The following is a 13513-nucleotide window of genomic DNA, read 5'->3' as shown; positions in this document are numbered from 1 at the left end:
CAGCTTGACAAAGGGAACACACGGCTTGACACCTGTTGTCCGCATTTCTGGTGAAATACCTCCACACCGAAGAGCTGATTTTTTTGGTATTTTCACCTGGCATGTCAACGGCCATATTCCTCCCACGGACAACAGGTGTCTCCCCGGGTGCCTGACTTAAACAAACCACCTCACCATCAGAATCCTCCTGGTCAATTTCCTCCCCAGCAACACCCATATCCTCCTCATCCTGGTGTACTTCAACACTGACATCTTCAATCTGACTATCAGGAACTGGACTGCGGGTGCTCCTTCCAGCACTTGCAGGGGGCGTGCAAATGGTGGAAGGCGCATGCTCTTCACGTCCAGTGTTGGGAAGGTCAGGCATCGCAACCGACACAATTGGACTCTCCTTGTGGATTTGGGATTTCAAAGAACGCACAGTTCTTTGCGGTGCTTTTGCCAGCTTGAGTCTTTTCAGTTTTCTAGCGAGAGGCTGAGTGCTTCCATCCTCATGTGAAGCTGAACCACTAGCCATGAACATAGGCCAGGGCCTCAGCCGTTCCTTGCCACTCCGTGTGGTAAATGGCATATTGGCAAGTTTACGCTTCTCCTCCGACAATTTTATTTTAGGTTTTGGAGTCCTTTTTTTACTGATATTTGGCGTTTTGGTTTTGACATGCTCTGTACTATGCCATTGGGCATCGGCCTTGGCAGACGACGTTGCTGGCATTTCATCGTCTCGGCCATGACTAGTGGCAGCAGCTTCAGCACGAGGTGGAAGTGGATCTTGATCTTTCCCTAATTTTGGAACCTCAACATTTTTGTTCTCCATATTTTAATAGGCACAACTAAAAGGCACCTCAGGTAAACAATGGAGATGGATGGATTGGATACTAGTATACAATTATGGACGGGCTGCCGAGTGCCGACACAGAGGTAGCCACAGCCGTGAACTACCGCACTGTACTGTATCTGCTGCTAATATATAGACTGGTTGATAAAGAGATAGTATACTCGTAACTAGTATGTATGTATAAAGAAAGAAAAAAAAACCACGGTTAGGTGGTATATACAATTATGGACGGGCTGCCGAGTGCCGACACAGAGGTAGCCACAGCCGTGAACTACCGCACTGTACTGTGTCTGCTGCTAATATATAGACTGGTTGATAAAGAGATAGTATACTCGTAACTAGTATGTATGTATAAAGAAAGAAAAAAAACCACGGTTAGGTGGTATATACAATTATGGACGGGCTGCCGAGTGCCGACACAGAGGTAGCCACAGCCGTGAACTACCGCACTGTACTGTGTCTGCTGCTAATATATAGACTGGTTGATAAAGAGATAGTATACTCGTAACTAGTATGTATGTATAAAGAAAGAAAAAAAAACCACGGTTAGGTCACTGGTATATACAATTATGGACGGGCTGCCGAGTGCCGACACAGAGGTAGCCACAGCCGTGAACTACCGCACTGTACTGTGTCTGCTGCTAATATAGACTGGTTGATAAAGAGATAGTATACTACTAATATTATATACTGGTGGTCAGGTCACTGGTCACTAGTCACACTGGCAGTGGCACTCCTGCAGCAAAAGTGTGCACTGTTTAATTTTAATATAATATTATGTACTCCTGGCTCCTGCTATAACCTATAACTGGCACTGCAGTAGTGCTCCCCAGTCTCCCCCACAATTATAAGCTGTGTGAGCTGAGCAGTCAGACAGATATATAATATATATATAGATGATGCAGCACACTGGCCTGAGCCTGAGCAGTGCACACAGATATGGTATGTGACTGAGTCACTGTGTGCTGTGTATCGCTTTTTTCAGGCAGAGAACGGATTATAAATAAAAGTGGTGGTCACTGGTCACTATCAGCAAAACTCTGCACTGTACACTACTGAGTACTCCTAATGCTCCCCAAAATTAGTAAATCAAGTGTCTCTCTAATCTATTCTAATTCTAAACGGAGAGGACGCCAGCCACGTCCTCTCCCTATCAATCTCAATGCACGTGTGAAAATGGCGGCGACGCGCGGCTCCTTATATAGAATCCGAGTCTCGCGATAGAATCCGAGCCTCGCGAGAATCCGACAGCGTCATGATGACGTTCGGGCGCGCTCGGGTTAACCGAGCAAGGCGGGAAGATCCGAGTCGCTCGGACCCGTGAAAAAAAACATGAAGTTCTGGCGGGTTCGGATTCAGAGAAACCGAACCCGCTCATCTCTAGAATGTACATGCAAAAAGAAGTACGTAGGAAAAACAAAGAGACTTTTAAAATTGAGGATTCAGGAACACGTCAGGAGCATCAAAAATAAGGCGGACACAATTTGCTATATAGACATTTCATATCTGAACACCAATCAAACCCAGAAGACATGACCTTCAAAGCCATTGAAAACGTGCAACTGGACAAAAGAGGTGGAGATCTGGCAAAGAAGCTATCCCAGAGAGAAATGCATTGGATTTTCCATTTGAACACCATGCACCCGACAGGGTTCAACGAAGGTTACGAGATAGCACCTTTTCTATAAAGACATTCCGTCACAGTGCTCACACCTGAATTCACAACCCTTTAACCTTGAATCTTTTTTCACTATTTGTATATTATATATCTATTCTCACGATGTATCCCCTCACTATGTTAATCACTTACTACAGAATAAAATACTATACTGCCGTAATGTGCCTGATTGCTTATTAGAGCCTGAGCTGCTAGATACAGTCATACCACACTGGCTCCACGCCCGAAACCGTCCGATCTTGGAAGCTAAGCAGTGTTGGGCTCAACCAGTACCAAGGAGGAGACCCCTTGGGAATATTGAGTACTGTAGAAATACATCTCTCGCGACGTACAGGCTGGGCCACAAAAGGCGTCTTCCACACCAATGACAGCACCAAATACACCGTAAAAACAAGATTTATTATTAATGGCCACCTCACATAATCACCATCACTCCTCTATCTAACTGTTTATTAATCTTATAATTTTATACGTACTTGTGATTCACTCACAATAACTATTACGGTATAATGTAACCACTATTAAATGTACACTTCACCATCCTCATAATTGTTCACTCTACAGGTAATTGGGGTCCCCCGCCAAGGGACTAATAATACCGCAGGAATATTCCACTGCTTATATTTACCTCACACACTCTTTAAATTTGTTAAAAAAATAAAATAAAATAAAAAACCCTCTCTGATACGCACTAATTAAAGTCCTCAGTGTATCTTATATGTGCACATATCATGCATTCTGGAACAGTTGTAAACTACATTATAAACCCTCAGCATGCGTGTGATTAACACACTATGAATACAGTACACAGTTATATTAAAAACATTTATTTATATATTTTTATTTCTGAATATGCCTATAAATATCATCACTTCGTTTTCCATGTATTGATTCCTCTTTCTTTATGTTATTATTTATCCCGGAGCTGGATTGATGCAGATATACATTATATAAGAAGTCCGCGCTATCAGGACTCCAGAAATGGCCGCCAATGACATGTGACCGTACCACGTGACCGCACGATGATGACAGTATCCCCAAGATGTGGCACAACTTGCAGTGTACAAGGACGGAAGCGGGGAATCCTCACGGAGGTCCGCGGACGGAAGTGTGGCGGAATAGCGCCGTGATACGTCACCGGAAGTGGGGCAGCCGCACATGCGCAGAGCACGTCCGCGTACACAGGTAGTGTGGCGGAAGTGCTCGTAATGATCAGTCCGGATTCATCTCTCTTTTAGAGACTCCTAAAGACTTGTTTTTTAAGATATTTATGACTGTTGCCATCTTATCACTATCTGTATGAGCCATACCATTTGCTCATACTATTTTGAGACATTTATATACATCCTTGAATCAGTGCACTCCCACACAGGAAGTGAGGTCACAATTGATACCTGTAATGAAGACAGGTATATAAGACAGCGTTCCCTAGTGGACACTTACTCCTTGATGAAGTCAGATTGACGAAACGCGTTGGGTAGCCTTGCCTTGGCCCTCCATAATGAGATAAGCCTCTATTCTTTTAAATTGCTCTTACTATTTTTACTAATTTTATGATATAGGATTACATATATACTGCCTGTATGTTTTACCTTTTATCAAACCATATTTTCTTATTATCCGCATGCACTTTATTATTTTTTATGATATAACCTTTTTAGCAAAATTCCCCCTTTTTTGTGTGAAAACTGTCTCTATACAGGGACACAACAATTTGTTACCTTATATATTTTTAATTGCTATTGTTAAAATGTATGTTAAATAAACATGTCATTACCTCTTAATCCGCACAAAAGTATCACTCTAGTTTATGTATATATATTTTATGAAAAATAGCCAGGTTGTCTTCTAAGTATATTCTACAAGATACACCATTGGTCGCCGAATCCCTAGTATATATATATATATATATATATATATATATAGAGGCACTCGCTTTTCCAGCTCATTGGAAAAAGCAAAACAAGCCAGCACTCACGGTTTAGATGAGAAAACAACGAAGATTTATTCCATATCAAGGCGACAAGTGTACATACAAGCACAGCCCAACAGCTGTTTCAACCGATACAGGTCTTCCTCAGGGGCTAGATCGGTTGAAACAGCTGTTTCTCATCTAAACCGTGAGTGCTGGCTTGTTTTGCTTTTTCCAATGAGCTGGAAAAGCGAGTGCCTTTATGTTATTTTACTGCCTTGCACCATCTATTCATTCTGTACTATGGTTTTGAGTGCTGTCATTTTTGCTCTTTTATATATATAGATATATATTGTTTAGCATAAACCTTTTGTTAGGAAAACATTGACATGTTTATAATTCTACCACCCAGAGATTTATGATAGCTCAGAGAAAGATCAAAAAATATTTGGATTGTGCCTACATAACTGTGAAGAAGCTTGCCTCAGTTCTAGGGAAGTTAATTGCTTTATCGCCAGGCTATGCAGACAGATTTAAGCTCTTCTGTTACGTCACCTGGCTCTGTGCAGGACTTGGACCAATTTGATTTGACTGACTTGTCATGCCATATCAGAACTGAGTGATTGGGCCTCACCATTTCATTAAAGCCAGAAATAGCACAGCAGGGTAGGGAGCTTTTACACATTCAAAGTTATGCAGAAGACTTCCAATCTGACATCAATGTGCTCTAGCTCATGGTAGGTTTTTACTTCACTTTGTCATTATTCAGATAGATAATCGACAATCGAGCTTTGTATGGTACATGTGACACCTATTCATCTGGAATATGTACAGTACTTGGTGGGTATAGTAACTATAGTTACTTTCGTATCCGTACCGTATATGTCATTTCTTTTTGGCAATGCCGTCACCCGAGTTTTCTTTCTTTCCTGATTACAGAGGGGATCCACCAGGAGTAAATTGGGGGAAACCCTTCTGGCCTACTGTGTAGGTATGGTGGACCATGCAAGCTCCCCTTTTCAATAATCTAATAGAAAACAGAAGAGGCAATAGAATAACCCTGTAGGGCAACTGGGATTATAGTAAAAGTAGAAAGAAATAAAATATTCCTACTACAGGGATCTCACTTTTCCCTGACTCAGGGATTTCACTTTTCCTTGACTTTTTTGGAAGGATGCTGCGTTCTATCAGTCAGAGTGCAGTAATTCAACACACTCGACTGCCACTACCCATGTTAACATTAAAGCAAAGGGGTCTTGGGCACCCACAACACTTTTTTGACAGTTGCGCACAAGGCTTAGCAATATCCACATCCACGCAGTCTGGTATAATCATTCTCTACTTCAGTAATTTATAAGAGTGTCATTAATACCCTCAACTGCACAGGCTTAGCAACACAGACACCCACGCAGTATTATTGTGTGCCTACTGTACCAAATAAATAAAAATGACATACCTTCAGAGTAGTGATGAGCGGGTTCGGTTTCTCGGAAACCGAACCCCCCCGAACTTCACCCATTTTACACGGGTCCGAGGCATACTCGGATTCTCCCGTATAGCTCGGTTAACCCGAGCGCGCCCGAACGTCATCATCCCGCTGTCGGATTCTCGCGAGATTCGGATTCTATATAAGCAGCCGCGCGTCACCGCCATTTTCACTCGTGCATTGGAAATGTTAGGGATAGGACGTGGCTGGCGTCCTCTCCGTTTATTCATTGTTGAGTTGATGCAAATATTTGTGCTTGCTTATATCATTGTGGGGACTAGGGAGCAGCTTTATATTAATATAGGAGGAGTACAGTGCAGAGTTTTGCTGATCAGTGACCACCAGTTTTATCCGTTCTCTGCCTGAAAAAAACGCTCCTTATCTGTGCTCAGTGTGCTGCATATATCTGTGCTCACACTGCTTAATTGTGGGGACTGGGGAGCAGCTGTATTATATAGCAGGAGTATAGTGTAGAGTTTTGCTGACAGTGACCACCAGTATACGTTGTCTGCCTGAAAAACACTCCATATCTGTGCTCAGTGTGCTGCATATATCTGTGCTCACACTGCTTAATTGTGGGGACTGGGGAGCAGCTGTATTATATAGCAGGAGTACAGTGCAGAGTTTTGCTGACAGTGACCACCAGTATACGTTGTCTGCCTGAAAAACACTCCATATCTGTGCTCAGTGTGCTGCTTTATTGTGGGGACTGGGGAACACCAGTATAATATATATATAGGAGTACAGTGCAGAGTTTTGCTGACCAGTGACCACCAGTATATAATATATAGCATTACGGTACAGTAGGCCACTGCTGTACCTACCTCTGTGTCGTCAAGTATACTATCCATCTACATTCTATACCTGTGGTGCATTTTAGTTTTGCAGTTTGCTGACACAGTGACCACCAGTATATATAGCAGTACGGTATGGAAGGCCACTGCTGTACCTACCTCTGTGTCGTCAAGTATACTATCCATCTACATTCTATACCTGTGGTGCATTTTAGTTTTGCAGTTTGCCGACACAGTGACCACCAGTATATATAGCAGTACGGTACGGAAGGCCACTGCTGTACCTACCTCTGTGTCGTCAAGTATACTATCCATCTACATTCTATGCCTGTGGTGCATTTTAGTTTTGCAGTTTGCTGACACAGTGACCACCAGTATATATAGCAGTACGGTACAGAAGGCCACTGCTGTACCTACCTCTGTGTCGTCAAGTATACTATCCATCTACATTCTATACCTGTGGTGCATTTTAGTTTTGCAGTTTGCTGACACAGTGACCACCAGTATATATAGCAGTACGGTACGGAAGGCCACTGCTGTACCTACCTCTGTGTCGTCAAGTATACTATCCATCTACATTCTATACCTGTGGTGCGACCTTGGTGCGCCTCTTTTTTTCTTTGCATCATGTGCTGTTTGGGGACAATTTTTTTGAAGTGCCATCCTGCCTGACACTGCAGTGCCACTCCTAGATGGGCCAGGTGTTTGTGTCGGCCACTTGTGTCGCTTAGCTTAGTCACACAGCGACCTTGGTGCGCCTCTTTTTTTCTTTGCATCATGTGCTGTTTGGGGACAATTTTTTTGAAGTGCCATCCTGCCTGACACTGCAGTGCCACTCCTAGATGGGCCAGGTGTTTGTGTCGGCCACTTGTGTCGCTTAGCTTAGTCACACAGCGACCTTGGTGCGCCTCTTTTTTTCTTTGCATCATGTGCTGTTTGGGGACAATTTTTTTGAAGTGCCATCCTGCCTGACACTGCAGTGCCACTCCTAGATGGGCCAGGTGTTTGTGTCGGCCACTTGTGTCGCTTAGCTTAGCCATCGAGCGACCTTGGTGCACCTCTATTTTTCTTTGCATCATGTGCTGTTTGGGGACTATTTTTTTGAAGTGCCATCCTGCCTGACACTGCAGTGCCACTCCTAGATGGGCCAGGTGTTTGTGTCGGCCACTTGTGTCGCTTAGCTTAGTCACACAGCGACCTTGGTGCGCCTCTTTTTTTCTTTGCATCATGTGCTGCTTGGGGACAATTTTTTTGAAGTGCCATTCTGCCTGACACTGCAGTGCCACTCCTAGATGGGCCAGGTGTTTGTGTCGGCCACTTGGGTCGCTTAGCTTAGTCATCCAGCGACCTCGGTGCAAATTTTAGGACTAAAAATAATATTGTGAGGTGTGAGGTGTTCAGAATAGACTGAAAATGAGTGGAAATTATGGTTATTGAGGTTAATAATACTATGGGATCAAAATGACCCCCAAATTGTATGATTTAAGCTGTTTTTGAGGGGTTTTTGTAAAAAAAAACACCCGAATCCGACAAAAAATTTTCAGGGAGGTTTTGCCAAAACGCGTCCGAATCCAAAACACGGCCGCGGAACCGAATCCAAAACCAAAACACAAAACCCGAAAAATGTCCGGTGTACACCACTACTTCAGAGTAAACATGAAGCTAATCTGTCCCGGGAAAACGGAAGGAAATTGCAGAGACTGCAGGTTGCAAACATCCATGCCAGGCATAGATTCTCCCAAGTCTGAACCCTAAACAATAGGTGGTATGAACGTTAATCAGCAGAGTATCACACCTGAGTGATGTCATCCACGGCCTTGTTGATTGGCTGATTTAATAAATAATCCACGGAACTCCCATGACTTGCTCATGCAATTTATAACTGAAATTCACATCATTGGGACATAGGGGGTAATTCAGAGTTGAAAGCAGCGTCAAATTTGTTAGCAGTTGGCCGAAACCATAGGGGTAATTCCAAGTTGATCGCAGCAGGAAATTTTTTAGCAGTTGGGCAAAACCATGTGCACTGCATGGGGGGCAGATATAACATTTGCAGAGAGAGTTAGATTTGGGTGGGCTATTTTGTTTCTGTGCAGGGTAAATACTGGCTGCTTTATTTTTACACTGCAATTTAGATTGCAGATTGAACTCACCACACCCAAATCTATCTCTCTCTGCACATGTTATATCTGCCTCCCCTGCAGTGCACATGGTTTTGCCCAATTGCTAACAAAATTCCTGCTGCGATCAACTTAGAATTACCCCCCATGTGCACTGCAGGTGGGGCAGATGTAACATGTGCAGAGAGAGTAAGATTTGGGTGGGTTATTTTGTTTCTGTGTAGGGTAAAACTGGCTGCTTTATTTTTACAGTGCAATTTAGATTTCAGTTTGAACACACCCCACCCAAATCTAACTCTCTATGCACATGTTATTTCTACCCGCCCTGCAGTGCACATGGGCCCTCATTCCGAGTTGTTCGCTCGCTAGCTGCTTTTAGCAGCATTGCACACGCTAGGCCGCCGCCCTCTGGGAGTGTATCTTCGCACAGCAGAATTGCGAACGAAAGAGTAGCAGAATTGTGAATAAATAATTCTTAGCAGTTTCTGAGTAGCTCGAGATTTACTCCTACACTGCGATCAGCTCAGCCTGTTTCGTTCCTGGTTTGACGTCACAAACACGCCCTGCGTTCGGCCATCCACTCCCCCGTTTCTCCACACACTCCTGCGTTTTATCCTGGCACGCCTGCGTTTTTCCGCACATTCCCAGAAAACGGTCAGTTTCCGCCAGAAACACCCACTTCCTATCAATCACACTCCGATCACTTCAACAATGAAAATTCTTCGTTCGGACGTGAGTAAATCTACTAAGTTGTGTGCTAAAATACTTAGCGCATGCGCACTGCGTACCATGCGCATGCGCATTTTTGCCTTAATCGCTCCGTTGCGAAAATCGGCAACGAGCGAACAACTCGGAATGACCCCCCTGGTTTTGCCCAACTGCTAACAAATTTGCTGCTGCAATCAACTCTGAATTAGCCCCATATTTGCTTACCCTCCCGCATTCTGCAGGAGACTCCCTGAAATAGCAGCAATCTCCCTGACTCCCTGAATAGTCCAGCAATTTTCCTGATTGCACCTTACCCCATTATGCAGCTGTTACATTCTCGGGGTAAAAAGAAATCAGATACATACATTCAGATGGGCTCATCAGTGCCATTTCCCTGCATTGGTTATATGGCACAATGATCCCTTTGGCTACATGCATTCATAGGCGTGCGCACGGGGGGAGCCTGGTGCGCACAGGCACCCCCTAAGGTCCGGCACCCCCGCACGTCACGCCTGCGATCCGATCATCACTGTCTGTGTGCTGCTGTTGTAACAATCCTACTACAGCAGCACACTGATAGCGATGATCGGATCACCTGCATCGCTGCCTGGGCTGGTCAGACTCATTGTTCAAGAAGGGTGGCTGGCCGCACATCCCAGCCCACCCGCCGTCATGATCTGATTGCGCAGTGTGATGTCAGCACGTCACACTGCGCACCCTCCCTTCCTTTCTGCCCGCCCTGCGCTGTCCTTCTCCCACCAGCGCTCAGTCTAGTCTGGTCACTCGTGTGTGTCCTGCCATTTTCGACAGCCCAACACACACCAGTAGGACTGTCTGGAGCCTAGGAGTAGCGGCCGCTACTGAGAGGGGTTCAGGCCAGCCAGGGGGTGGGGATATAAAATTCAGTATAAAATGATACTCAACTTGCACAGTTTATTTCCCAAACAGAAGGTCCTGTGTGGACAGAAACCGTTTGGGAACTAACCTGTGCAAGTTGAGTATGTTCTTTAAATGCATTATTCTTCATTATATATAGAAGTCTGCAGAGTGCCCCCTGTTGGACTCTATCTGTGTGTGTGTGTGTGTGTGTGTGTGTGTGTGTGTGTGTGTGTGTGTGTGTGTGTGTGTGTATGTATATATACAGGTTGAGTATCCCTTATCCAAAATTCTTGGGACCAGAAGTATTTTGGATAAGGGATTTTTCGGTATTTTGGAATAATTGCATAACGTAATAATGAGATATCATGGTGATGGGACCTAAGTCTAAGCACAGAATGCATTTATGTTACATATACACCTTATACACACAGCCTGAAGGTCATTTTAGCCAATATTTTTATAACTTTGTGCATTAAACAAAGTGTGTCTACATTCACACAATTCATTTATGTTTTATATACACCTTATACACACAGCCTAAAGGTAATTTAATACAATATGTTTAATAACTTTGTGTATTAAACAAAGTTTGTGTACATTGAGCCATCAGAAAACAAAGGTTTCACTATCTCAATCTCACTCAAAAAAGTCTGTATCTTGGAATATTTGGATATGGGATACTCAACCTGTATATATATATATATATATATATATATATATATATATATATATATATATATGTGTGTGTGTATATATGTACTCACTGTATGTGCATGTATGTACAGGTCAGCGTTTCATTTTATTACATTGTATTTTGTCAGGACATATGAAATTTTATGTAATAAAATGAAACAGTGACCTGTATATGAATTAGAGTGCCCTTATAAGGTGAGGTCGACCAGTATATAACCTGCTTATGGATTACAAGACCTGTGAGTGCCGCAGCCTTTTACTGACTACATATCTCTATATTACTGAACGCATTGACTGCTAAGCATGCCACTCCAGTCGTACACCCCCTAATAAAATGTGCTGTGCACGCCTATGCATGCATTTTAAATAAGGTTTCTCGTGGCCACTTACACTGTATAGAACCACTTGTAAAACACAATACACAAACAAATCTGGATTTAGGGTGAGGGAGCCCCTAGGCATAACAGTCCCCCCCCCCCCCCCCCCTGCCAATTTTATAATTTATATTGTATGATAAAAAGCCCTCATTTGATGATAGCCAATTTAATAGAAGAATTTTAAAAATCCACTATGACATTTTATTATTTTTAGTTATGTATACATATTTACTAAGTAGGTAGGACAGCTTACATGGTTAGTATGTGCATGTCCTACCCATTTACACTCCCTTCAAGATGGCATATAGTACATAGAGATGAGCGCCTGAAATTTTTCGGGTTTTGTGTTTTGGTTTTGGGTTCGGTTCCGCGGCCGTGTTTTGGGTTCGAACGCGTTTTGGCAAAACCTCACCGAATTTTTTTTGTCGGATTCGGGTGTGTTTTGGATTCGGGTGTTTTTTTCCAAAAACACTAAAAAACAGCTTAAATCATAGAATTTGGGGGTCATTTTGATCCCAAAGTATTATTAACCTCAAAAACCATAATTTACACTCATTTTCAGTCTATTCTGAATACCTCACACCTCACAATATTATTTTTAGTCCTAAAATTTGCACCGAGGTCGCTGTGTGAGTAAGATAAGCGACCCTAGTGGCCGACACAAACACCGGGCCCATCTAGGAGTGGCACTGCAGTGTCACGCAGGATGTCCCTTCCAAAAAACCCTCCCCAAACAGCACTTGACGCAAAGAAAAAAAGAGGCGCAATGAGGTAGCTGTGTGAGTAAGATTAGCGACCCTAGTGGCTGACACAAACACCGGGCCCATCTAGGAGTGGCACTGCAGTGTCACGCAGGATGGCCCTTCCAAAAAACCCTCCCCAAACAGCACATGACGCAAAGAAAAAAAGAGGCGCAATGAGGTAGCTGACTGTGTGAGTAAGATTAGCGACCCTAGTGGCCGACACAAACACCGGGCCCATCTAGGAGTGGCACTGCAGTGTCACGCAGGATGTCCCTTCCAAAAAACCCTCCCCAAACAGCACATGACGCAAAGAAAAAAAGAGGCGCAATGAGGTAGCTGACTGTGTGAGTAAGATTAGCGACCCTAGTGGCCGACACAAACACCGGGCCCATTTAGGAGTGGCACTGCAGTGTCACGCAGGATGTCCCTTCCAAAAAACCCTCCCCAATCAGCACATGATGCAAAGAAAAAGAAAAGAAAAAAGAGGTGCAAGATGGAATTATCCTTGGGCCCTCCCACCCACCCTTATGTTGTATAAACAAAACAGGACATGCACACTTTAACCAACCCATCATTTCAGTGACAGGGTCTGCCACACGACTGTGACTGATATGACGGGTTGGTTTGGACCCCCCCCAAAAAAGAAGCAATTAATCTCTCCTTGCACAAACTGGCTCTACAGAGGCAAGATGTCAACCTCATCTTCACCCTCCGATATATCACCGTGTACATCCCCCTCCTCACAGATTATCAATTCGTCCCCACTGGAATCCACCATCTCAGCTCCCTGTGTACTTTGTGGAGGCAATTGCTGCTGGTCAATGTCTCCGCGGAGGAATTGATTATAATTCATTTTAATGAACATCATCTTCTCCACATTTTCTGGATGTAACCTCGTACGCCGATTGCTGACAAGGTGAGCGGCGGCACTAAACACTCTTTCGGAGTACACACTTGTGGGAGGGCAACTTAGGTAGAATAAAGCCAGTTTGTGCAAGGGCCTCCAAATTGCCTCTTTTTCCTGCCAGTATAAGTACGGACTGTGTGACGTGCCTACTTGGATGCGGTCACTCATATAATCCTCCACCATTCTATCAATGTTGAGAGAATCATATGCAGTGACAGTAGACGACATGTCCGTAATCGTTGTCAGGTCCTTCAGTCCGGACCAGATGTCAGCATCAGCAGTCGCTCCAGACTGCCCTGCATCACCGCCAGCGGGTGGGCTCGGAATTCTGAGCCTTTTCCTCGCACCCCCAGTTGCGGGAGAATGTGAAGGAGGAGATGT

Source organism: Pseudophryne corroboree, chromosome 1 (genome assembly GCF_028390025.1).
Source record: "Pseudophryne corroboree isolate aPseCor3 chromosome 1, aPseCor3.hap2, whole genome shotgun sequence".
Classification (NCBI taxonomy): domain Eukaryota; kingdom Metazoa; phylum Chordata; class Amphibia; order Anura; family Myobatrachidae; genus Pseudophryne; species Pseudophryne corroboree.
Note: the sequence above shows the minus strand (reverse complement) of the source record.